Below are 24,257 nucleotides of genomic sequence, written 5' to 3' on the forward strand. Positions count from 1 at the left end.
TTTTGTTGTTGTTGTTGGACTGTCTATAATGGAATCATTTGGCATGGGGAAGAAATTGTTAAAAGTAGACTGGTCATCTGAATGTGAAGCTGAGAGGACTTTTAGGCTTAGGCCTGGAAGCGCAACTTTTTGGGTTCTGCCCTCTTCATGATAATTCCAGGTTTATTTTAATCTGCTTGTTTCTCTTTTAATGAATGTAATTCTCTTTCATTCAGCCTGGTGAGTGACATGGCTGTTAGTACTGACTAAATAGCTCTGCTTTTGGCTTGAACTAAGTTGTAAACTTGGCACAGAGGCAGGTGCTTGAATTGTTATAAATGCTTTGTTATTAGCACTTAGAATCTTTGTCATTCAAAAACGATTTCTCAGCCACCACAAAAGGGAGTGAAGCCTGGATGAGAATCTTCACTGACTGCTGCCTTTCTTCTGTAATTTTTTTTTCTTTTTTTTTTTTTGGTGGTGCTGGGTTTTTGAACTCACGGCCTTATATATATGAGGCAAGCACTCTACCAACTGAGCTATATCACCAGCTGTATAATTTGTGAAATTGGCTAGAATATTTTGTTATGTTATTAAAATTTTGAATTCCAGATATCGATCATGAACATTTTTTGGCCTGTTTGACTTTATAAAAGGGTTAACAATCACATTTATGGAGATCTGGTCAAATGTGTTTGGCCTTCATTATCAGTCTTTAAAAATCTTTATTTTCCATTTTCATTTTTAACATCAGTCATGTTATTTCTTCACATAACAAGAAAAAGGGATGATTTGGGAATTCATTTAATAGCTTTTTAAAGAATCATATTAGTAAAATGACTTTCATAAATAAAGATAATTGGAATATTAGTTAAAATATCTGGGGCTGTGGATGTGGCTCAGTGGTAGATTGCTTGCCTAGCATGTGCAAGGCCCTCCAGTGATGATCTGGAGTAGCTTGTTTTCATATGTGTCTTAGTGCATTTAGGCCACAATAACACGATAAGATAAATTAGGATGTTGGATTTGTTCCTCACCAAACCTGAGCCTGAAAACACACTTTTCTTTGCCTTCCAGTTTATCTCTGAGATTATGGCAAACTTTGAGGCCATTCTGATTCCTGTGACTTTGTCAACTTATTTTTTTCATTTTTAGAAGTCCTTGGGATGTTTTTTCTTTATCCTTCTCATTCTGCAATTCATAATAATATACTTGAATATCAAATAAATAGGTCTTTTCAGTTGGGAAACTCATAGTTTTCAAAACCTGATAATTTCTTTTTTTTTTAAATTTAATTTTTTAAAATTTATTTATTTTATTAGTTACAAAACCTGATAATTTCTTAAGCAATGTCTTTCGCCAAGCTTATTCATTCTCCCTTCAACCCTCACATCTCACATGTTGGAATTAATCATGTAGTTTTTAAAATTATGTTTTCTATCATTAGTGCATGTCTTTGTTTTCATGGGGAGAGTCTTGACTTGCTCTTCTGATGTTTTTTTTTTTTTTTGGTCTGTGCAGAATTAACATAGCATGTCTTTTATCCTTGGAGGTCAGCCCTTGTGAACTTGAATTTTGGAAGTAATCTTGCCATTCCCTGATAAGAATGGCAGGCTTATGATGCTTAACACTGTGCATATAATGTGATTTATTTTTATTTTATTTTTTTTTTAATTTTGTTGATTTTTTTTTTTTTTTAAAGAGAGAGTGAGAGAGGAGAGAGAGAGAATTTTTAACATTTATTTTTTAGTTCTCGGCGGACACATCTTTGTTTGTATGTGGTGCTGAGGATCGAACCCGGGTCGCACGCATGCCAGGCGAGCGCGCTACCGCTGAGCCACATCTCCAGCCCCAATGTGATTTATTTTGAACATCTGCTTCCCATTTGTGTGTCCAGAATTTTGGTAGGTTCTAGGCAGAGGATGCCACCAATAAAAATTCTGATCACTATATAATGAAATTACCTGGTAGAAATAGTACATGTGTGTTGTTACAATTAGAGGAATGTAGCATGTCCTGAAATTTAGCATGTGACTCCTCTGGTAGAGGATGCTTGGAACTTTGTGCCAGGTTTCTTCTGGACCTTGCTCTATTTTCAGCTTTTCCTTTTACTCATTTTGATTTGTATCCTTTTCCTGTAATGAATAATTGAATATGACTGTATGCTGAGGCTTGGGAGTCCTTCTAGTGAACCAGTGGATGGTCTTGGGGTCTCCCAGTATATTGTAATATTTAACATTACAAATGTTCTTTATTATGCATTATTCTAACTGGTTTATATTTTAAAAATAGCACCCTTTAACATTTTCTTATATCTTTTAGATGTTAATAACTGACCTTTTTTGGGGGGAGATGAGTTTGTTTTCTTCTCATTCCTGCCTTTTTTAAAAATCAAAAGTAAGTGGCTTGGTTCCCAATTTTTTCATCTTTTTTTTTTGTATTGGAGATTTAACCCATGGGCACTTTACCACTGAGCTATATCTCCAGCCTTTTTTAAAATTTTGAGACAGCATTTTACCAAGTTTCTGTAGCTGGTCTTGAACTTGTGATGCTTGTCTCACCCTCCCAAGCCTCTGGGATTACAGGCATGTGCCACCATGCCAGACCCCAATTTTTTTCATATTAACAGGCTTACCTCATGTTTGGTGATTCTAGGCTATATGTTCTCACTTTAAATATTTAAATATCTGCTCTTAGATCTTAAGACTTATGGACAAGTACCAAAAAAAAAAAAAAAAGTATAACTATGTGGTGGTAGTAGATGTGTTAATTAACTTGATTGTGTTAATCATTTCACAATATATACTTATATAAAATCCTGTTGTACAATCTTTACCATAGTGTCAGTTGGTAGAGTACTAACTTTTATTGTTGGAGGACCTCCAAATGTAGGTCTTTTTTTAATATCTTGTTTCTCCAGGAAGTTATTGCCCAGCTGGTTGCCTGGGGATATGTATGTCTGCTTTAAGGATTCAGGCAAGAGGCTGGTGGTTTGTGTTACAGAGATTTTTTACCCATTAAGGAAGTAAGGATTATTATGAAAATATTTTTTACAGTTCAAGACTTAAATTATAGGTGAAGGAAATGGTTGATTGGTCTTCACTTCTGAAATCACTCCGTTGCCTGTACTCTGGTTGGTAGCACATAGCAGGGACTACCTGTTTTTCTTGGACCAAAGTTTGAGGCACACTGCTCTCCATAATAAAAAGGTAGTTGTTAAGGGAGATGGGAGAGGCAGTGTAACACACTGGTATATTCTTTTATTCAGCAAGTATCTTTTGATTGCCTTTAATAACTCCTAACCATGAGATAAAACAAGTTATGAGAAAGATACCTTCCTTGCTACCATGAAACTTACATTTTAGCATGAGTAATGATATTAAGTGACCTACCATCTGGTTATGTAATTACAGTTTTGAGAACCATAAAAGAGAGGTCAAGGAAGTCCACACAGCATGTAGAAGATACCTGTGGGGTACAGGAATGATATTTCTGAAAAGTATGAGTAAGAAAGTGGTTGGAGAATGATCTGAGAGATTAATCAGATGATGAAAAATGTGGGATTAAATGAGGTATATAATGTGTTTGGTGCCTGTTATTTGTGCTGAATAAATATTAACTAGTAATTATTTATAAGAATACTATTATGTTTAGTGATCAAACAGAAGAACCCTAGCGTTTATTTATTTATTTATTAATATTTATTTTTTAGTTTTAGGTGGATACAATATCTTTATTTTACATTTATGTGGTGCTGAGGATCGAACCCAGTGTCTCGTGCATTCGAGGCGAGCGCTTTACCACTGAGCTACAACCCCAGCCCCCTAACAATTGTTTATGAAGAGGTTTGTGTCATCTGTACAGTGAAACAATATATCCATGGATTCATCACTAAAAAATCTATAAGTATGGCTAGGGCAGTCCCTTTTCTGGGTATTTATGTAAAGGAATTGAAAGTCACCGTGTTTTAAAGGTACCTGCAACCCTGTGTTCTTTACAGGGTTATTCAAAATTGGCAAGACACGAAAACAACCTAAATGTCAGCAGGAATGAGTGGATAAAGAAAATATGGTATATCTGCACAATGGAATGTTACTCAGTCTTAAAATAGAAGGAAATTGGATGTAATGGCATGTGTCTGTATTCCCACCTTCTTGGGAGGCACAGACTGCTCCAAAGTTCCTTCTCCTGATAGTTGGCTGGAGGACTTGGTTCCTTGCTCTGTGGATCTCTACATAAGTTGCCTGAGTGAGTGTTCTCTTCAAATGGATGTTGATTTCCTTTGGAGAAAATATTCTGAGAACAAGCCAGTCCAAGATAAAAGTCTCCGTCTTTTTTCCCCCCAGCACTATGGATTGAACCCAGAGGCTTATGTGTGTGTGAGACAAGCACTCTACTGCTGAGTTATATCCCCAGACTGCTTCCATGTTTTATAAGATAATTTTGGAAGAGGGACATTATCACTCCTGAATTCTGTCAGTTATAGTAACCAATACTAGTTCAGTTGTGGGAGGTGTGGCTCACTGTAGGGGTCATCTGGCAGTTCCATCTGCACAGACTGCCTAAGGATCAACTTTTTCTAGCCTAGTCTATCAGTTATATTTAGTAGTACATATTAATTAAACATACTTTATTATTACTTGCATCTTGTTATGTTGTAAATTGAGGTTTTCCACATTTCTGAGCTTATTAGTATTTTTTGTATTTTTGCTACTGTGATCTTTTTGCGTTCCCTGCTTTCTCCATCTTTGTTTTTTTTTTTTGTATTTCTCAGATTTATTAAAAAATAGTAGCTCAGTGTTTTTCATGAGATATTAGTACTTAAGAGATACCACAGAAAGTTGATTCAAACACAGATGCCTTCTTTACCCTGCTTTGGCTCCAACATCCTTTGGTACCCTTCTGCCCTCACTCCCATCATGTATGTCTTCCTTACTTTGCTTAGACTCAGATACCCAACCTGTGCTTCCCAATGTGTATGTTCTCCACACCCTGCTCAAACCCTTTCCCACCATGCATCAGACTAGCATAATCCAGTGTAGCCCCTTACTGGCCCCACTTAGACTTTCACATCCATTTGGTACTATCTTCTGTATGAAGGCCATCTTTTTCTCATTTGGCCTCTATCACCCTATGTGACCTGCTCTCCCAGATAGATACCCTTTTCACCCTGTTTGGACTCCAATATCCTGTGCCTGGCTGTACTGGGCAGTAGAGTCTCTCCTCATCCCATTCATTCTCTGACACACACTGCTGGGCTGCCAACCACTTGTGGATACCCACTTAATCTGCCTCATACTTTTTCCTCCACACAAATGACTTCTTCATCCTGCTCAGTTCCCTATATCTCCACCTCCCCAAAAAGACATATAGATGCCTACTTGTTCTACATTATTTAATAGCTTTTGTTCTGAATGATTCTGCAGAAGGGAGAGGAGGGGTAATGGAAGAAACAGTATATTTTTATGGGAACATTGTGATTCAAATTTATGTTTGACAGACACAAATCTTCCCCTGGATAGTAGATGGCTGGAGAATCTATAAAAGGCTTTTGGGAATTGGCTTTTGGAGCTTCAGTAGTGGCTGAGATGACTGGTATAAATAGTTCTTTATTTGTGAATTGAGTATAAATAGATTCTTTATTTGTGAGTCAGGGACTTCTGAATATGAAAAACTTGGGTAGTCTGTAAGTTTAGAATAGTAGGAAGGGGAGGAATTAAAAAGTAAGAAGCATTTAAGGGAGAATGATGTTGGAATTTACTTCTTGGCAAGATTGGTTTGGCTCTATGGTAATCTCTGCTTACAAAATGTATTTATAACACCTATAATTTTTAAGTTAATGAATACCTGTTTTATGAGCTAAGTATTAAATTTCAGAATGTTATCATGTTATTTGCCTAACTTCAGTCATTTATGCTTAGCCATATCCTATATCATTTACTCCTTGCTTAACAACTTTTGGTTGGCTTACTTTTTCCATTTAGTTTTGTCAAAGGAGTAATGTCTTTGTAACCATAGGTTTGATTGCCAGAGTTATGTATTTTAAATGACATTAAAATGAAAGTAAAACTTTAAAATTAAGTTCATTGGGTGCTATATAAAATCTTGTTACAAACTAATGGTATAGAATTCACTTTGGGAAATGTGTGGATTCTAGTGGTATAGAATCAACTTTAGGAATTTTGTATAGTGTAAGTATGAAGAATGTAGTGCAGCTGTACAGGTAGTCACCAGTTATTGTGATATAATAAATAATTGGGCTATTTTGATGAAGAAAACTTTGTTCATTTGTTTCTACTTTCTAATAGAGAAATTGCCATGATTCCTCTGCTTTTTGACATTTCGTATGACTTTTTTTTTTGGTTGGGGATAAAAAGCTGTGAAATTGTTCAACCTACTTTGTAACCAAAGAAGCAAAGCTGTGTAATGGAGTTTTATTTATATATATATATATATATATATATATATATATATATATATATATATAGCACATTCTTTATGTATTTTTATTTAGTGTTTTCTCAGTCACAGTTTTCCTTGCTGTCTAGCATGATCTGCATGACCTATATCTTTGAACCACTTTTGTACCTCATGATTTTATCCAGCACTCTTATTGTAATATGTACTAAGTCTGTGAACAATGTCAAATAAAAAAAGAACAAACAGGTGGTTTGGTGGAGCTGAGCTGGTGTGCTAAATGCTAGTTGTACAAAAACAATGAAGTGAGCCATCTTTTGTTCACTTAAAATGGTGTTTTGAATTTTGTTACATTGCAGATTTTAATGTATTTAATAAATGCAACATACAGATTAAAATAAAAAAGAATCCACTTTAGGAAATATAAGAACATCTTTTTTGACTTATAGTCATTGTCTGGTATGTAGAGTTGATATATTAGGTGATTTTCCCTTAGTATTTTTTTTTCTTCTCTTTTCTCTCTCATGTAGGTGAAAAATCCCATTAAGCAAATTTTAATGTAATCCCTACCTGATCATAGTCTGAGGGATCTTTTAAAAATTGATTAGAGGGCTGGGGATGTGGCTCAAGCGGTAGCGCGCTCGCCTGGCATGTGCGGCCCGGGTTCGATCCTCAGCACCACATACCAACAAAGATGTTGTGTCCACTGAGAACTAAATAAAATAAATATTAAAAATTAAAAAAAAATTGATTAGAATGTACACAGAGGCAAAAATTTTAGCCTGTGATCTTTTGAAAAAATTTGAGCCCCAAACTAGGAACAAATTGTTTGTGTTTCACATAGTGCCTTGCTTAATGATGTGCCTTCTTTTGCAAAGAACTCTTTTATTTGTTGAAATCTATCATCTTAAGTAGCTAATAATATTTTTTTTGAGAGACTAAAAATACTGACCTTTAATTACCTAACTTCAGTCACTTATGTCCCATAGGTTTAGCCATATCCTGTATTATTTACTTCTTGCTTACAACTTTTGGTTGACTTACTTTTTCCATTTAGTTTTGTCAAAGGAATAAATATAATCTCATTTTTAAAGCTTTAAATATGATCAATAATGCCTAAATCCTCTGAATCACCCACCTTTTTTCCTGGTCATTTCCCATGTAATTACCCCCATTTGGTGGCTTTTTTTTATATATTTATGTGCATACATACATGTACCTAAAGGTATCTTAAATACTAATATAAATGGTATTATACAAGGCACATAATAAATATATTCCCTCATCATGTCATTATCTTGTTTCAGTTTATCAATATCATAAATTATTCTGCAATGATGATTCTTTTTAAAATTTTATTTATTATTTATTCTGGGGCTGGGGTTGTGACTCAGTGGTAGAGTGCTCGCCTAGCACGCGTGAGGCCCTGGGTTTGATGCTCAGCACCACATAAAAATAAACAAAATAAAGGTATTGTGGGGATGGGGATGTGGCTCAAGCAGTAGTGCGCTCACCTGGCATGCGTGCGGCCGGGTTCGATTCTCAGCACCACATACAAACAAAGATGTTGTGTCCGCCGAAAACTTAAAAAATAAATATCAAAAATTAAAAAAAAAATAAAGGTATTTTGTCCAACTACAACTAAAAAATAAATATAAAAAATTAGTTATTCTAATTTGTTATACATGATGGCAGAATGCACATATAGAGCACAATTTCTTAAGTTATTGATTGTACACAAAGTGTTTTCACACCATTCGTGTGTTCATACATGTACTTGGGGTAATGATATCTAATTATTCCACAATCAATCCTATCCCCTTGCTCCCTCCTTTCCCCTCCCTCCCCTTAGTAGCTAATAATATTTTGTTAATAAAGATTATGAGTAAAAGGAGATTATTTTTCTTAATGTCATCTAGACCTTTACTTTTATATCCAAGATTTCTATGATGTAATGTGAACTGTTTTGAAAATTTTTATTCACTTTTTTCCCAGTTGTGAAAGTAATACATGCTAATTGAAAAGAAACACATTAAAGTAAAAGAAAAAAAAAGCCTTGCAAATACAATAACCTTATCTTTTTAATCTAAGTTTTTTTTTTTCTCTTCTCATTCCAGGCATTATTATTTCCTTATACATGTTTCAGGGCTGGTTGGAGTGTGTGTGTGTGAAAGATGACAGAAAAATGTTCTAATTTTGTGCTTGTGTGTGTGTGTGAGTTGGCTGTGGTGGCTCATACCTGTAATTAGAGCTACTCAGGAGGCTGAGGCAAGAGGATCAGAAGTTCGAGGCCTTGCTTTAAAGATAAAATAAAAAAGTAAATAAATAAAAAAAAATAAAATTATCAGTGACTTGAGCATTTCGTATATTTACTTTATTTTTTTGCTTATTTATTTATTTTTTTTGTGGTGCTGAGGATTGAACCCAGGGCCTTACGCTTGAGAGGCAAGCACTCTATCAACTGAGCTATATCCCCAGCCCCCGCCTTTTGAATATTTACTGATCACTTATTTTGATTGCTTCTGAGTTCTTCCAACAGTTTTTTCCCCATTAGTTTTTTTTAATAGATAAAACAGCCTTATCTATTAATTATGTAAACCTTTTGGTAGCTATTTGTTGCATATACTTTTTTTTTTGTCAACAGTATCTTTTTCTCACAAAACTTACATTTTTTTTTAAGATGCTGATAGACCTTTATTTTGTTCATTTATTTATATGTGGTGCTGAGAATCGAACCCAGTGCCTCACACATGCTAGGCAAGTGCTCTGCCACTGAGCCACAACCCCAGCCCCCAAAACTTACATTTTTTGGTAGGCAAGTGTGTCAGGTTTTTTTTTCTTTCTTTCTAGCTGCTTTTTTAAAAATTTTTTTGGTCTTATTTAGGAAGGTCTTTCCTCCTCTGTTATGAAATTATTTTTTAGTAATTGTCTAGTTTTTTTATGGCTTTTTAAAAAAAATAGCAAGTTCTGAATCATACATGCACATATTTTTCAATTTGGTTCAAATTATTGTTTTTAGATGGATATCCAATTAACCTGACATCATTTTAAGGACGAATACATTCTTTTACTACTTATTTAAAAATACGTTTATGGGGGCTGGGGATGTGGCTCAAGCGGTAGCGCTCTCGCCTGGCATGCGTGCGGCCCGGGTTCGATCCTCAGCACCACATACCAACGAAGATGTTGTGTCCGCCGAGAACTAAAAAATAAATATTAAAAAAGTCTCTCTCTCTCTCTCTCTCTCTCTCTCTCTCTCTCTCTCTCTCTCTCTCTCTCCTCTCTCACTCTCTCTTTAAAAAATAAATAAATAAAAATAAAAGGTATTGTGTCCATCTATAACTAAAATAGAAAAAATACGTTTATGAGATTAAATATCTTTTTGAATGTGCTGATATATTTTGAGTGTGTTCCCCAGAGGTTTCATGTGTTGGAATGTTTGTCCTCATTGTGACAATATGGAGGACTAGTGGAACTTCCAAGAGGTGATACCTTGGGGGAAGTGATTAGGTCTTTTGCGATGTGGCTTTAGAAGGGAGAAAACAGTTCTTGGGGGACCTAGTCCTGTGAGAATGGGTTGTTATAAAAAAGCAAGGTCGCCTCTTCATGCTCTCTGACTTCCTGTCTCTCCCTGTGATCTTTTTTTATTCTTATATTTTTATTGGTGTATTATAATTATTCTCAATAGTGGGATTTGTTGTTATGTATTAGTACCTGCACACACTATAACAGTATAATTTAGTCAGTATTATTCACCAATATATCCCTTTTCCTCCTCAGCTCCCTTCCTTGGTCCCTTTCTTCTAGAGTACTGGTTCTTCATGTGCTAGCTTGTGTTCCTACCATGATATAAGCAGGGGAGTCCTCACCAGAGGCAGAACAAATGGGGTCATCAATCTTCTAACCTCCAAAATTGGTAGTTAAATAAACTTCTTTATTTTTTTCTGTTTTTTCTTCTTGGTACCAGGGATTGAACCCAGGGGCGCTCAACCACTAACCCACATTCCTAGCCCTTTTCTTATATTTTATTTTGAGACAGAGTCTCAGTAAGTTGCTTAGGGCCCTGCTAAGTTGCTGAGGCTGGCTTTGAACTTGTAATCCTCCTGACTTAGTTTCCCAAGCTACTGGGATTACAGGTGTATGTCACTGAACCCTGCTAACTTCTTTTTTTATGTGTTATCCAGCCTCAGGTTTTTTTTTTACAGCAATGGAAAATGGGATAATACACATCTGTTACATACCTATTTTTCATTGTAATTAGTTTATACATAAAATGTATAGTTTTTGAAAATAGGAGCATTAAGTATTTGATAATGCAAATCTTCTCTTGTTCTTGCTTTTCAGAAATATCTTGTATTCTTTTTTTTTTTTAAGAGAGAGAGAGAGAGAGAGAATTTTTTAATATTTATTTTTTAGTTTTTGGCGGACACAACATCTTTGTTTGTATGTGGTGCTGAGGATAGAACGAACCCAGGCTGCACGCATGCCAGGCGAGAGCACTACCGTTGAGCCACATCCCTAACCCATCTTGGGTATTCTTACAAATTTATTCTTGACTTGACTTCTAATATATAGCAGCAAAAAGTTTAAAACAAAAAACATATGTCACTTGCCTGCTTAAATCCCTTCAGTGTCTTTTCCCCTCTTTTAGCAATCTCTTGTTGTATAATAAGGTATTCCAAAGATTTGTTGCCTAAAAACAACCATTAAATTTTGCTCTGACAGCTTTGCCTACATTTCCTTTTTGTTTCCACATTGATCTCCTTACTAGGCTGTGAACATGCTGTGCTTATTCCAGTATCAGATTCATTGTACTCTGCAACTGCAGCCTGAATTCTCTTCTTCAGATCTTTTCATGGGTCTTATTTGATTTAGATCTCTATTCAAACATCATATATCCAGAGAACTTTCCCAAATCACCTTTTATGTTCAATTCTTAGAAATCCTTAATTTTGCCTTTTCTTTTTCATAGATTTTGGTGCTGTTTGTGGGCCCAAACATCACTTTTCTTAGCATGACTCTTTTGGGCAAGTTGTGAAATAAGAGTAAAGTTGGAGACAAAATATATGTTTATTATATCTATATCTGTCTATCTATTGGAGACTCAAATGGGTCTACTAACTAAATCCAAGAGAACTAGGTGAATTTACCCACCCAGTTCCAGGTAGTGTTGGCCACTCCCTACTCCAAGGATAGGACTCTGGTCAGTTGAAGTAGAGGAGACTTCTTGCATTCTGGAGCAAACTTGTTCCCAAGTAAAGAAGAGTGGAGCTGAGTCGTACATATTGTTGTTCTCATTTTTATCAGCCTGATTCAATAAAAAGAGAGGAAGGAAAGGGAATAAAGGAAGCATCAAGGATGATTCTCATATCTCAGACATAGGAAACTGGTGGATTGTAGTACTATTTACTAAGATTGAAAACATGGTAGGAGGATTATAAATTAAGCCTTGGAAATGTTGAGTCTGAAGTGCTTATGAGGTGTTTGGAAAAATCAAATAGACATTTTTTGATAAATCCCTGGGGTAGGGGGTGGTGGTACCAGGAATTGAACTCAGGTGCACTCGGCCACTGAACCACATCCACAGCCCAATTTTTTATTTAGAGACCTGGTGTCACTGAGTTGCTTAGCACCTCGCTTTTGCTGAGGCTGCTTTTGAACTCGTGATCCTCCTATCTCAGCCTCCTGAACTGCTGGAATTACAGGTGTGTGCCACTGTGCTGGGTTTCAAGTAGACATTTGATCTGAAGCTCAGTTTGAGAAAGGGTGTGTTGTTTTGCTGTAAGTTACTTTTATCCTACATGGAAGCAGAAGTATGGATTTAAACATATTTGATATGTTTCAATAAATTGAAATTGCTGTCCATGGCAGTGTTCAAATTACTCCATTTTTAGAGCGTGTGAGCCTATTTAGAATTCAGTCCTGAACCTTTCTGACTTGAACCTTTTTAGTCTTTTTTGCTATCTGGTATATGACAAGCCATTCTAGCCTCATCATGTACCCTTTTGCCCCAGACATTGAATCTATATCACAGAGTCCTGGTTCCTCTTAATGGGAAAATGGTATTTAAAAATTATAGTTGGGGAGCTGGGATTGTGGCTTAGCGGTAGAGCGCTTGCCTAGCATGGGCGGGACTGGGGTTCGATTCTCTGCGACACATAAAAATAAAAGGCATTGTGTTGTGTGTCCATCTACAGTTGGTTAGGGGTGTTTCTAACTAGGGGATTGATCATCATAGGTAGAAATATGTTCTATTTTCTTAGTACCAAAAAAAAAACAAAAACAAAAACAAAAGTGAGTTTATGTAGCTATTTCCAGTTCAAATTAAGACTATAGCGTTTTTACTTTCCTATTCCTTTTTTTCTCCCATGCTGGAATACAGTTTCTTAAGAAAATGATCATAGGAGTGATAGAATTAAAGGAGCTCCTAATTGTTCACTTCCTTAGATCCACAATACATACAGGATTAAAATTTAACTTCATTTTATTTTGTTCCTAGACTACTATAAATGTATAGTCAATATAATATAAAGTCACTTAAAATAGTTTCCCTCTTTGTGATTTTACCATTAAAGAATTGGATACAAATTAGTTCGTTAGTTTGGTTTTGATTTCTAGATTTGCTTTTTAAAATTTTAATTTAATTTTTTTGTGACTTGCATAGTTCTAAAATGAAATCTATAAAAAATAGGAATATGGAATCTATTCTTGTTACCTATACTTTATTTCTTTTCAGTCTCTAAAGGTAACCACTTAGCTTTGAAAATTTAATAACTTGTTTTATATTTCTTTCTACCGTTTTGTTTGTTTCTTTCTTTTTAAAAATTTTTTAGTTGTAGTTGGACACAATACCTTTATTTTATTTATTGTTATATGGTGCTGAGGATGGAACCCAGGGCCTCGCACATGCCAAGCAAACGCTCTACCGCTGAGCCAAAACCCAGCCCGTGTTTTGTTTCTTAACATGTGGAAATCTCTTTTTCTTTCTTAGATGAATAGTAGCATACCATGTACATTTTTCTTCACCTTGTTTTTTTTTTTTTTTTTGATTTAAAGATATATCTTGGATACGACATCATAGTTCCATTAAATTTGGACGTTTTTCTGTCATACTGTTTGTTACATTTATGTTCATACATATCTTTGTTCAAGTGTCATTGTATAGTTGGTATTGCTTGCTCTCTCAACATATATTTTATTTATTTATTTATTTATTATGTAAGTAGCAAAGAGGTGTTTATTGAAAGCTAGCTCGGTCCTCCGTGCGTACACAGCAACTGGTGATGCTGAGAGGCTCAACATATATTTTAGTATTTAGCAAGGTTTGTGTATCAACTAGAATTCAGTCAGAGAAGTAGATTGTGCAATGGAATAAGAAACTTATAGAAATTAGTATGTATACAACTTTGAGAGATCTGGTGAAGTGAAGATCTGGAAAGGAGAGTGGAAAATCAGAGAAGGAATCACTAACCAGTGGGTTGACTGACAAGTTTGAGTTTTTAAGGAAATCTGAGAAGCCAAGAATATCCAGGTACTTGAAGTGGGATGGTGAAGGGAGAAGCTTGAGTATATCCTTATGGGAAGCTCTTGCCATGCATAGCTATCACCTCTGTAAGTTTGCAGCCAAGCACCTAGTGGTGAGCACTAGTGAGCTCTAGAGCAAGAATAAAAGCTGGAACTCTCAGGGCACCTATGCATCTGTCTTGTCTCTTTCTTACTTTATCTGACTGGGAAACCCTTCACCAAAAATAGCTGCTGATTCATTTCCACATTTTAAACATATTTTGTACGAATTCACCTTTAGGCCAACTCTAACCCGGAACCATATGGTGAATGGGATTCTGGGAAAGTGATTCCCAGCTTAACTAAATTGACATAGCACACACCAGCATAATTTGTGTTTTTTGTCCTCTTAACACCAATATTGAAATGAACTAGTAACCTCCCCTCTTCATTTCCTTCTTCCCAGCATTTTGTGTGAAATAATACCTTTTTACTATGACTTAAGACAATCAGAAAGCATATTCTACTTGTTTTTTTTTTTTTTGGTACTGGGGTTTGCACCCAGGAGCACTTAACCACTGAGCCACATCCCCAGCCTTTAAATATTATATTTAGCGACAGGGTCTTGCTGAGTTGCTTAGGCCCTCCCTAAGTTGTTGAGGCTGGCTTTGAACTTGCGATCCTGCCTCAGCCTCCTGAGCTGCTGGGATTACAGGCGTGCACCACCACACTAGACCATATTCTACTTTTTGTATGCACTCCCCTACTGACTCCCCATATTTGATAATTGTATCTGTATTATCAACTACACATAGCCATAATATTTATGTTTTTCCTTTATTATCACCAATCATACTTCTTTAGGAAATATCTATTTCATGGTTCCTGTTAAGGTGCATGTGTCTGCAGTTGTTTTGGTAACCTTGCTGCAGTCTGACTGGGCACAATTCACGAGCCACTTGTCAAGCAGAAACAAACTTTATTTTTAGAACACACACACACCGCACCACAGGAGCTCTTCAGGAATTCCCTCAGAGCCCAACTGCCAACCACCACTGGTTTCCCGCGAGCCTCTCAACCCCCACTTCTCCCACTCTTGAGGCTGATTGGCTGGGTTGCGTGGGCGGAGCCAAGAGAGTCCCCCAATGAACAGCTCCATGTCTGAAAGGGTGGGGAAACAGCCCAATGAGTATCACTGCAGAGGAGCCAATCAGCTTGAAGTTTGCTGGGGCCGCTTCGGCTGCGCCCCTCAACATTTCCCCCTCTCTGTTTAATTAAACAACAAGCATGTGGCTTAGGGACCGTGCCTGCCTTAGGTTGTCCAATACTACATATGTTCTTTACCCGTCATTAGATGAGCTGACCTCAAGGCCTCAGCCTCCTGTCATAGGTTGGTACCATTGCAATTGGATCTTACCCGTCATTGACTACTGGTCCACCATACAGCCACACCTGTGGATAGGCCTTTGTGCTAGTGGGGGGGTGAGGTTCTTTGCCTCACCTCTGTTGGCCCCCAAATTTTAGCTGAATGACCATCACAAGCAGAAGGGAGGAGGATACACCAAGCCAATTGATGGCTTCTTTTGGAAAAATTGTACCACCGAAGACACCATCAGCAAAATACCCCGGCACTACCACAAGTCGCTGCACCAACAGATAGTTTACAGTGCATACAAGTGATACATAGTCGAGGCAAGTTCTGCAAGCAGTTCAGTGATAGCTATTGCAGAAGCTGTAGTTTGGTTTTATCTTTGTCTTTACTGGCACTGGGATGAAGATAGGAATTCTGGCAATAATGGTTAAAGAAAAAATTATGTAACATTCCAGCAGGCACTAAAAGAAAACAATTTTCTGATCAATTTACATTATCCTGAACAGAATTATTAAATATAATGAAAAGGAAAGGTGAAAGTAAACAAACAGATCTGTTAACCTCCTTTTTTGGTCACATATTAAAACAATCCTCAACAGCTGTTTACCCAATTTAAATTAAACCATTTAAATCATGTAGAAAAAAAAATTTGGATCCATTTTTTCATGAGCGCTCGTCATGTATGATATATGGACATATGCACATACAAACATACAACACAAAACACAAGTGTGCACACATAATATAATACATACAACACATAATAGTAAAGGCCTTGTAACTTTTTACAGATGAAATCTCCATTGCAATGTTTAAAACTCCATAGTCAAAAAATAGAACTGATTAGTAAAACATTAACCTAGGTCTGTGTGAACTCAAAAAACAAAATAGAACTTCATGATGTGGGAAAGGGAAATAATAAATAATAAATAAATAAATAAATAAAGCATCCTGGTTTCATTAGCCTCCAGGTGTGGGAGAACCACTGTCACAGATGTAAGGATAGCCAAACTGGAGTTCTGGATATCAGCTGTTATGGATTTGAGCCAAATCATCTTCTTTTTGGTCTGTAGAAATTGCTTTTGTTAATCTCTCTGGAATCCAAATCGGCTACTGTTCTCCCTGTGGAAACACACAAACAGACTCCAGACTCCCGACTCCAGACAATCACTGGGTCAGGACCTTAGTTAATCTCTCTGGAATCCAAATTGGCTGCTGTTCTCCCTGTGGAAACACACAAACAGACCCCCCGAATCCAGACAATCACTGGGTCAGGACCTTTCCATTGTCCTGTTAGAATATCCTTCCAAAGTACCTTGGTCTTATGTACATTTTTTTGGACACATATGCCTTTCCACAGCACTAAGCCCTGATGAATCCAAATTTAAAAAGTTTAGAGTAAAAAGGGTTATTTTATCTTTGGGGGATATATACCCCTTCCCAATTCCCTCTTTTTGCTTTAATAAGTACGTTTTAATAGTTTGATGAGCTCTTTCAACTATGCCTTGTCCCTGTGGATGGTATGTGATTCCTGTTATATGAGTAATGCCAAATGATGAGAAAAATTGTTTAAAAGAAGTAGAAGTATAACCAGGGGCATTATCTGTTTTTAACTGTTTTGGAACACCCACAGTGGCAAAATTTTGTAAGCAATGAGCTATAATATCTTTAGTTTTTTCTCCAGCATGAAGGGAGCCCATCAAAAATCCGGAAGAAGTATCAACTGTAGCATGCGAATATTTTAATTTTCCAAATTATGGCAAGTGTGTGACTTCCATCTGCCAAATATGGTTAGGTATCAGTCCTCTAGGATTGACTCCAAGATTAACTTGTGGTAAAAAGGTCACACAATTTTGACATTGTTTTATTATTTGTCTAGCTTGTTTCTTAGTTATTTTAAAACACTTTTGTAAAGTATTAGCATTGACATGAAACTTTTTTATGAAAATTTGTAGCTTCTTCTAGTGTAGAGAAAATATGTATGTCATGTGTAGTGTTATCTGCTAAATCATTGCCCAAACTAAGGGCTCCAGACAATCCTGTATGTGCCCTGATATGTCCCATAAAGAATAGATCTTTTCTGTCCCAGATTAGACTTTGTATAGTGGAAAACAAAGAAAAAACAGTAGAGGAAGGGGAAATCCTACCAGCATCTTCAAGGAATACATTAACTATATACTGAGTATCGGAAAATAAATTAAATGCAGAATATTTAAACATCACAAAAGCTTGTAATACTGCATTAAGCTCTACCTTTTGAGCTGATTGTTTGGGTACTAAAAATGTAAAAATTTGATCAGGGGTAACTACTGCTCTGTACCATTATTTGACCCATCATTGAATATATTTGGAGCATTCATGATAGGTGTTTTTCTTGTCATTTTTGGAAAAATTACAGGATGCGATGACCAAAAAGACAACAAAGGATTAGATGGTAAGTGGTTATCAAATGAAACATTAGATTTGCACATGATTATTGCCAAAGTATTTAACTCATTAGCTAACTCATCAATTTTATCCATAGAATATGGAGTAATAATTTTATTGGGAGAAATTCCAAACACTCCCTTTGCTGCTTTTATTCCTTTGAGTTTTTTAATTGTCCTACAGCCTCACGATACCTAGTAAGAATAGTGTTAGGAGAATAAGATAAATGTATCCATAATAATGGACCTTCTTGCCAAAATACTCCTGTAGGAATATTTTTTTGTTGGTAGTTCAATAAATAATAAAGGCAAACATATCAATTCTATCCAAATGCATATTTTCCATATATGTTTCAATGATTTTTAATGCCTTTCTTGCTTCAGGCGTTAACATTCGGGGTGAATTTGGATCTGATGGACCTTTTAGGGTATCAAATAAAGGTCCCAACTCTCCTGTTGGTATGCATAGATAAGGCCTTATCCAATTTATGTCTCCTAATAACTTTTGAAAGTTGTTAAGTGATTTGAGTTGACCTACTTGTATTTGAATTTTCGGTGGACGGACCATGGTTGGGGATAATAGAACTCCTAAATAATTAATTGGAAAATTTAATTGTACTTTATCTGTTGCTATCTCTAGATTATAATGTTTTAATAAGTTTTTAAGTGTGGCATAACATTCTAGCAATGTGTTTTTATCTTTGTGTGCTAAATAGTGAAATATTTGTAATTTAGGATTTTGAGTTCTAAGTGGCTGGATTACTTTGTTAACGTAAATTTGACACATAGTTTGGCTGTTAGCCATCCCTTGAGGGAGTACTTTCCATTCATATCTCTGATCAGGACCTTCATGATTCAGTGCAGGGATAGTAAATGCAATACGTGGACTATCCTCAGGATGAATTGGAATTGAAAGAAAAACAATCTTTAATATCTGTAATTAAAACATACGAGGTTTTTGGCAAAGCAGACAATTGAGAAATCCCTGATTGAGCAGGTCCCATAATAACCATCTCATTATTAATGGCTCTTAAGTCTTGCAATAATCTCCATTTACCAGATTTCTTTTTGATGACAAAAATGGGAGTATTATGGGGAGATACGGAAAAAAACAAAAAACAAAAAAAAAAAAGCGGGTTCGTTCCCCGTACGGGCCACCAAATGCCGCAGTCTGGCTGGGCACAATTCAGGAGCCACTTGTCAAAAGAAACTAACTTTATTTTTAGAACTACAAACACCAAGCAAAACAGCTCCTCAGGAAAAACCCTCAGAGCCCAACTGCCACCACCGGCTTCCATAAGCCTCTCACCCCCACACCAACCACCACCTCCCACAATCCTCCTGCTCTTGAGGCCGGTTGGCTAGGTCGCGTGGGCGGAGCCAAAGAAGTCCCCCAATGAGCAGTTCCGTAGTCTGAAGGGCAGGGAAACAGCCCAATGAACATGACCGCAGAGGAGCCAATCAGCTAGATGTTGCTGGGGCCGCTGTGAGCCAATCATCAGCTGGCAGTCTGAAGGGCAGGGAAACAGCCCAATGAACATGACTGCAGAGGAGCCAATCAGCTAGATGTTGCTGGGGCCACTGTGAGCCAATCATCAGCTGGCAGTCTGAAGGGCAAGGAAACAGCCCAATGAACATGACCGCAGAGGAGCCAATCAGCTAGATGTTGCTGGGGCCCCTGTGAGCCAATCATCAGCCGGCAGCTGGAAGTTTGCTGGCAGCTGGAAGTTTGTTGGGGCCCCTTTGGCTGTGGCTCTCCCTCTGCTAATTGTTGTTTGACCTGGTCATGGGCTGCTTGTATCTTTTCTTTAGTCAGGGGCCACTGAGGAACCCATATTTCTACTATAAAGATAATACAACCCAACAAGATAGCACCAAACAAAACCGAAACAGAATGAAACAAAATGGAACAAAAATTCATTATATCAGCCTTTCTATTCTCCTGAAATGTCCATCCGTCCTTTCTCCCTATCTATTCCTCAGATGCAAATAGTTTTGCTTCAGATATGAGCAGTTTTTCTTCCATCTCACCCATCTACAGGGACAGGCAACTTAAAACAAAAAGAAAGAAGAATCTTAAAATGACTACCCATCCTCTCACCCTGCCCTCAGGGGCGAGCAGTTTACCTTATCACTTACCCTCAGTCGTTCCCCTTGCGGGCCACCAAATGCAGCAGTCTGGCTGGGCACAATTCACGAGCCACTTGTCAAGCAGAAACAAACTTTATTTTTAGAACACACATGCTGCACCACAGGAGCTCTTCAGGAATTCCCTCAGAGCCCAACTGCCACTACCGGCTTTTGGTGAGCCTCTCAACCCCCACTCTTCCCACTCTTGAGGCTGATTGGCTGGGTCGCATGGGCGGAACCAAAAGAGTCCCCCAATGAGCAGCTCTGTGGTCTGAAAGGGCGGGGAAACAGCCCAATGAGCATCACCGCAGAGGAGCCAATCAGCTGGAAGTTTGCTGGGGCCGCTTCGGCTGTGGCTCTCAACAAACCTGAAGCATATTCTTAAGCAGATTCCTCAGGAAATAATCAAGGAAATAATATTTTCTGGGTTCTTGAGATTCATTTGTTCATTTATTTATTCTACATACATACATACATACGAGGCATTGAATCCAGGGGTGCTGTACTACTGAAGCATATCCCTGAGCCCTTTTCTTTTTCTTTTTTTTTTGGTACCAGGGATTGAATTTGGGTGCTTAACCAATGAGCCACATCCCCAGCCATTTTTAACTTGACACAGAGTTTTGCTAAGTTGATTAGGGCTTTGCTAAGTTGCTGAAGCTGCTGTGAACTCATGAGCCTCCTCCCTCAGCCTCCCAAGCTTCAGGGATTACAGGTGTACACCACTGTGTCCAGCCTTCCCTGGCCCTTTGTATTTTTTATTTTGAGATGGAGTCTCATTTAATTTGCCAAGGCTGGCCTCAAATTTGCCATTCTCTATCCTCAGACTTATCAAGTTGCTGGGATTATAGGTGTGTGCCGTACCAATTTGTCATCATTATACTTGATAATTACTTTGGATATAAAGTTCTTGGTTCACATTTTTTCCTTGGGAGCATCTTAAATTTATATTACTCTCTTGTCTCCTCATGTAAAGTTTTATCCAAGTCTAATTTCTGTCCAAATGTTCAAGGGATTTTTTTTCCCTCGTCACTCAAGTTCAGTAATTTTACTAAACTATGTTCTGATGTTGGTCACTCTGGATCAGTTTTTCCAGGTATGTGATGCACTTCAAATACATAGTTTCAAATATTTTTTTTACACTTTGAAAAAAATTTCAGCAAGCGTTTTCAGTTTCAAGTAGTCATTCTATTTCATTGGTTTGGTTTCTTTCTTTGGCAGCTCCTGTTATTTATATGTTGGATCTTCTTCGCCTGTCTTTTTTTTATCATTTTATTACAAATCTTATTTGCGGGCTCATGGGTTCTCAGTCCATCAACAGCTGATTGAGGCGGGGCAGAACATCATGGTGGAAGAATGTGGTGAAGAGAAGCTGCTCACATGATGATCAGAAAGGATAGAGAGAGAGAGAGAGAGAGAGAGAGAGAGAGAGAGAGAGAGAGATTGATTTTCACTTGTCAAGTACAAATATGTACCCCAAAGCCATGACCCCACCGACTCACCTCCTCCAGCCACACCCTGCCTCCAGTTACCACTCAGTTAATACCAGCAGGAGATTAATTCACTGATTGGGTTAAGGCCCTCACAGTCCAGTCATTTCCCTCTGAACCCTCTTGCACTCACATGTAAACTTTTGGGGGACACTTCACATCCAAACCATAACATCTTCATTATATAATTTTCCATTTCTTTTTTATGTTACAACTTTCTTCCTTTTATTTCCTTTTTCTCCTAAAACATTATTTGTATATATGTAAATTTTCCCTTGTGCTTAATTTAATTTCTGAAATGATCTTTTATTTTTTTCCTTCAAATTCTTTCCTGAGTTTTATCAATTTATTTTCATTTGTAATTTTAACTCATTATTTCATATCTTTTATCATTTTCTAAATTTTTCTTGGTTCATTTTGATATAATTACAGTTTTTATCTGTTAGTGAATGTGTCTTTTAGGCATGCTTTTATTTTGTGTTATTCTGATTCTTATATATGTTTTTCTGTCTCATTCCTTTTTTAAGAACTTCACTGCTAGATGTGGTAGTGTATGCCTGTAATCTCATGACTCAGGAGGCTGAGGCAGAAAAATCACAAATTTGAGGCCTATTTGGAAAACTGAGTGTGATCCTGTCCCAAAAATAAAATAAAAAGGGCTGGAGATGTAGATAAGGGTTAAAGCTTATGCCTCTGGGTTAAATTCCAAGTACCACAAAAAGGGAACAAACAAACCCAAAAAACAGCTTTACATATGTTTTCACTGCTGTTATTTTCTGTTGCTCATTTTAATGTGAAATTAACTTTCCTGAATTGATAGGAGAGAAATGTAGGTCAGAACAGCTTTGTAGCTTCGTGGCCGTGGAGCTTACTCTTTTTGTGAAATTTCATCTTTTTAGAACTCTCTTGGCATTCGTCCTCTTTTTCACTCTTATCTGAATCTTTTTTTCTTTGCCATCTTTTCCTTGATTGTCAATCTGAAGTTTAATCACAGCAGTTTTTTTGTTTTGTTTTGCAGTGTGGGCTTTCATCTTGAAAGGGTGGTTTTTCAGCTGGATAATTTAGAACTGTGCTGTCTAATGGGGTTCAATAATTAAATCTGTAGCTACTTAAAGTTAAGTAAGTTAAATTTAAATAAAATCAAACATCTGATTCTTTGTCTGAACTAATCATGGCATAAGTGCTTAATGGCCACATGTGGCTAGTGGCTGCTGTGTTGGGCATTACTGATAGAATAATATCATAATCACAGAAAATCCTGTTGGGGTGGTTTAGAGTATGCCTCATTCTCTTCAAACTATATCATAGACCTTTTTCACACATCTGTGAATTGCAATGTGCAAAAACCCCCCCTGTTTCAGCTAATGTTCCTAAATTGGCCTGCTGTGCTTCTTACTGCGTAAAGTTTGGGGAATCTCCTGTTGTCACTTCAGGCATTCTACTTCCTCTTACATAGATTCTTATAGTATACCAGTTTTGTTACTGTGAGTGGTTTGTTCTTTTTTGTGTGTTTTTGGATGTTGTGGGGGACTTGTCCCATCATTTTGGTATAGATGTCTGTGAGTTGTGGTTTTACTATTCTGGTTTCTCTGCTATTCTATTGCAGGTGGTGGGTGTGAGGACTTGGAGAGATAAACAAGCTACATTGCAGCCATTCTCATCTTCTAAAATTGTCTTTTTTGAACCTTTTTTTATAATAGGGATTGAATCACCTAGGGGCGTTTTTACCATTGAGCTATATCCTCAGTTCTTTTATATTTGGAGACAGGAGTCTTGGGGTCTTGCTAAATTGCAAAGGTTGACTTTGAACTTATGATCCTCTTGCCTTAGCCTTCAGAGTCATTGGGATTACAGGCATGTACCACCACACCTGTCAAATTTAGATCTTTTTGCCTCCACAAGTTTTTTTTTTTTTTTTTTTTTTGAGACAGGTCTCACCCTGTTGTCCAGGCTGGCCTTGAACTTGCTTTCTCTTATTTGTCTCAACCTCCCAAGTAGTTTGTGTTATTAGGTATGTACCACGGTGCCAGGCTTCCTCCATAATTTGCAAAATTAACATTATGTAATTCTGTAGCTTCTGTTCTGGTCTCTCCCCTATACCATAAGTAAAAATGCTTCCCCCTTTTATTTAGAATTTCTTTTTTGTCAAATTAATCATCTTTCATTGACTTGGCAAACTTGGGCACACCACTTATTCTTTCTGCCTTTACTTGTGCCATTTTATTTTATTTTATTTTATTTTATTTTATTTATTTATTTTTTTAAGAGAGAGAGACAGAGAGAGAGAGAGAGAGAGAGAGAGAAATTTTTAATATTTATTTTTTAGTTTTCGGCGGACACAACATCTTTGTTGGTATGTGGTGCTGAGGATCGAACCCGGGCCGCACGCATGCCAGGCGAGCGCGCTACCGCTTGAGCCACATCCCCAGCCCCTACTTGTGCCATTTTAAAATTGAAACAGTTAGATTCAGGTTGGTTTGTTGGTTTGTGTTCATGGTGGGGGACCTTACCAGAGTTCTCTATTAGCAAGCAGAGTTGATAATAAAATAAAAACAGTAAATATATTTATGATTCTTTAAAGCTGGAATGCTACTTGTGAACAGAGTAGAGATGAATTTCTAGGCAGTGTGATTTAATCTGTTCTCAGATTAGTGTAAAATATGAGCCCCTCAAAGGATTTTTTTCCCTATGAGATGTACTATTTGTTTTGTTATTCCCTCAGTTGAATAGCTGAGGGTGGTTTTCTTACTTGAATAAGTATTAACTGTTTCAAGTTTTATAATTTGTTCTTTATTTTATTTATTTATTTTTATGTGGTGCTGAGGATTGAATTCAGTGCCCCACACCTGCTAGGCAAGTGCTGTACCACTGAGCCACAATCCCAGTTATAATTTGTGCTTATTTCTTAACAGTCAACCCTTATTTACTGCTATTATTATT

The 24,257-nt window shown here is 37.0% G+C and overlaps 1 protein-coding gene across 2 annotated transcripts in view; it reads left to right on the plus strand.

Annotated features, from left to right (window-relative positions):
- Nf1 (neurofibromin 1) overlaps positions 1-24,257 on the plus strand; it is a 251,252-nt gene that overhangs the window by 25,255 nt on the left and 201,740 nt on the right. The window lies entirely within an intron of this gene.

This window comes from Urocitellus parryii, chromosome 7, assembly GCF_045843805.1.
Source record: "Urocitellus parryii isolate mUroPar1 chromosome 7, mUroPar1.hap1, whole genome shotgun sequence".
NCBI lineage: Eukaryota > Metazoa > Chordata > Mammalia > Rodentia > Sciuridae > Urocitellus > Urocitellus parryii.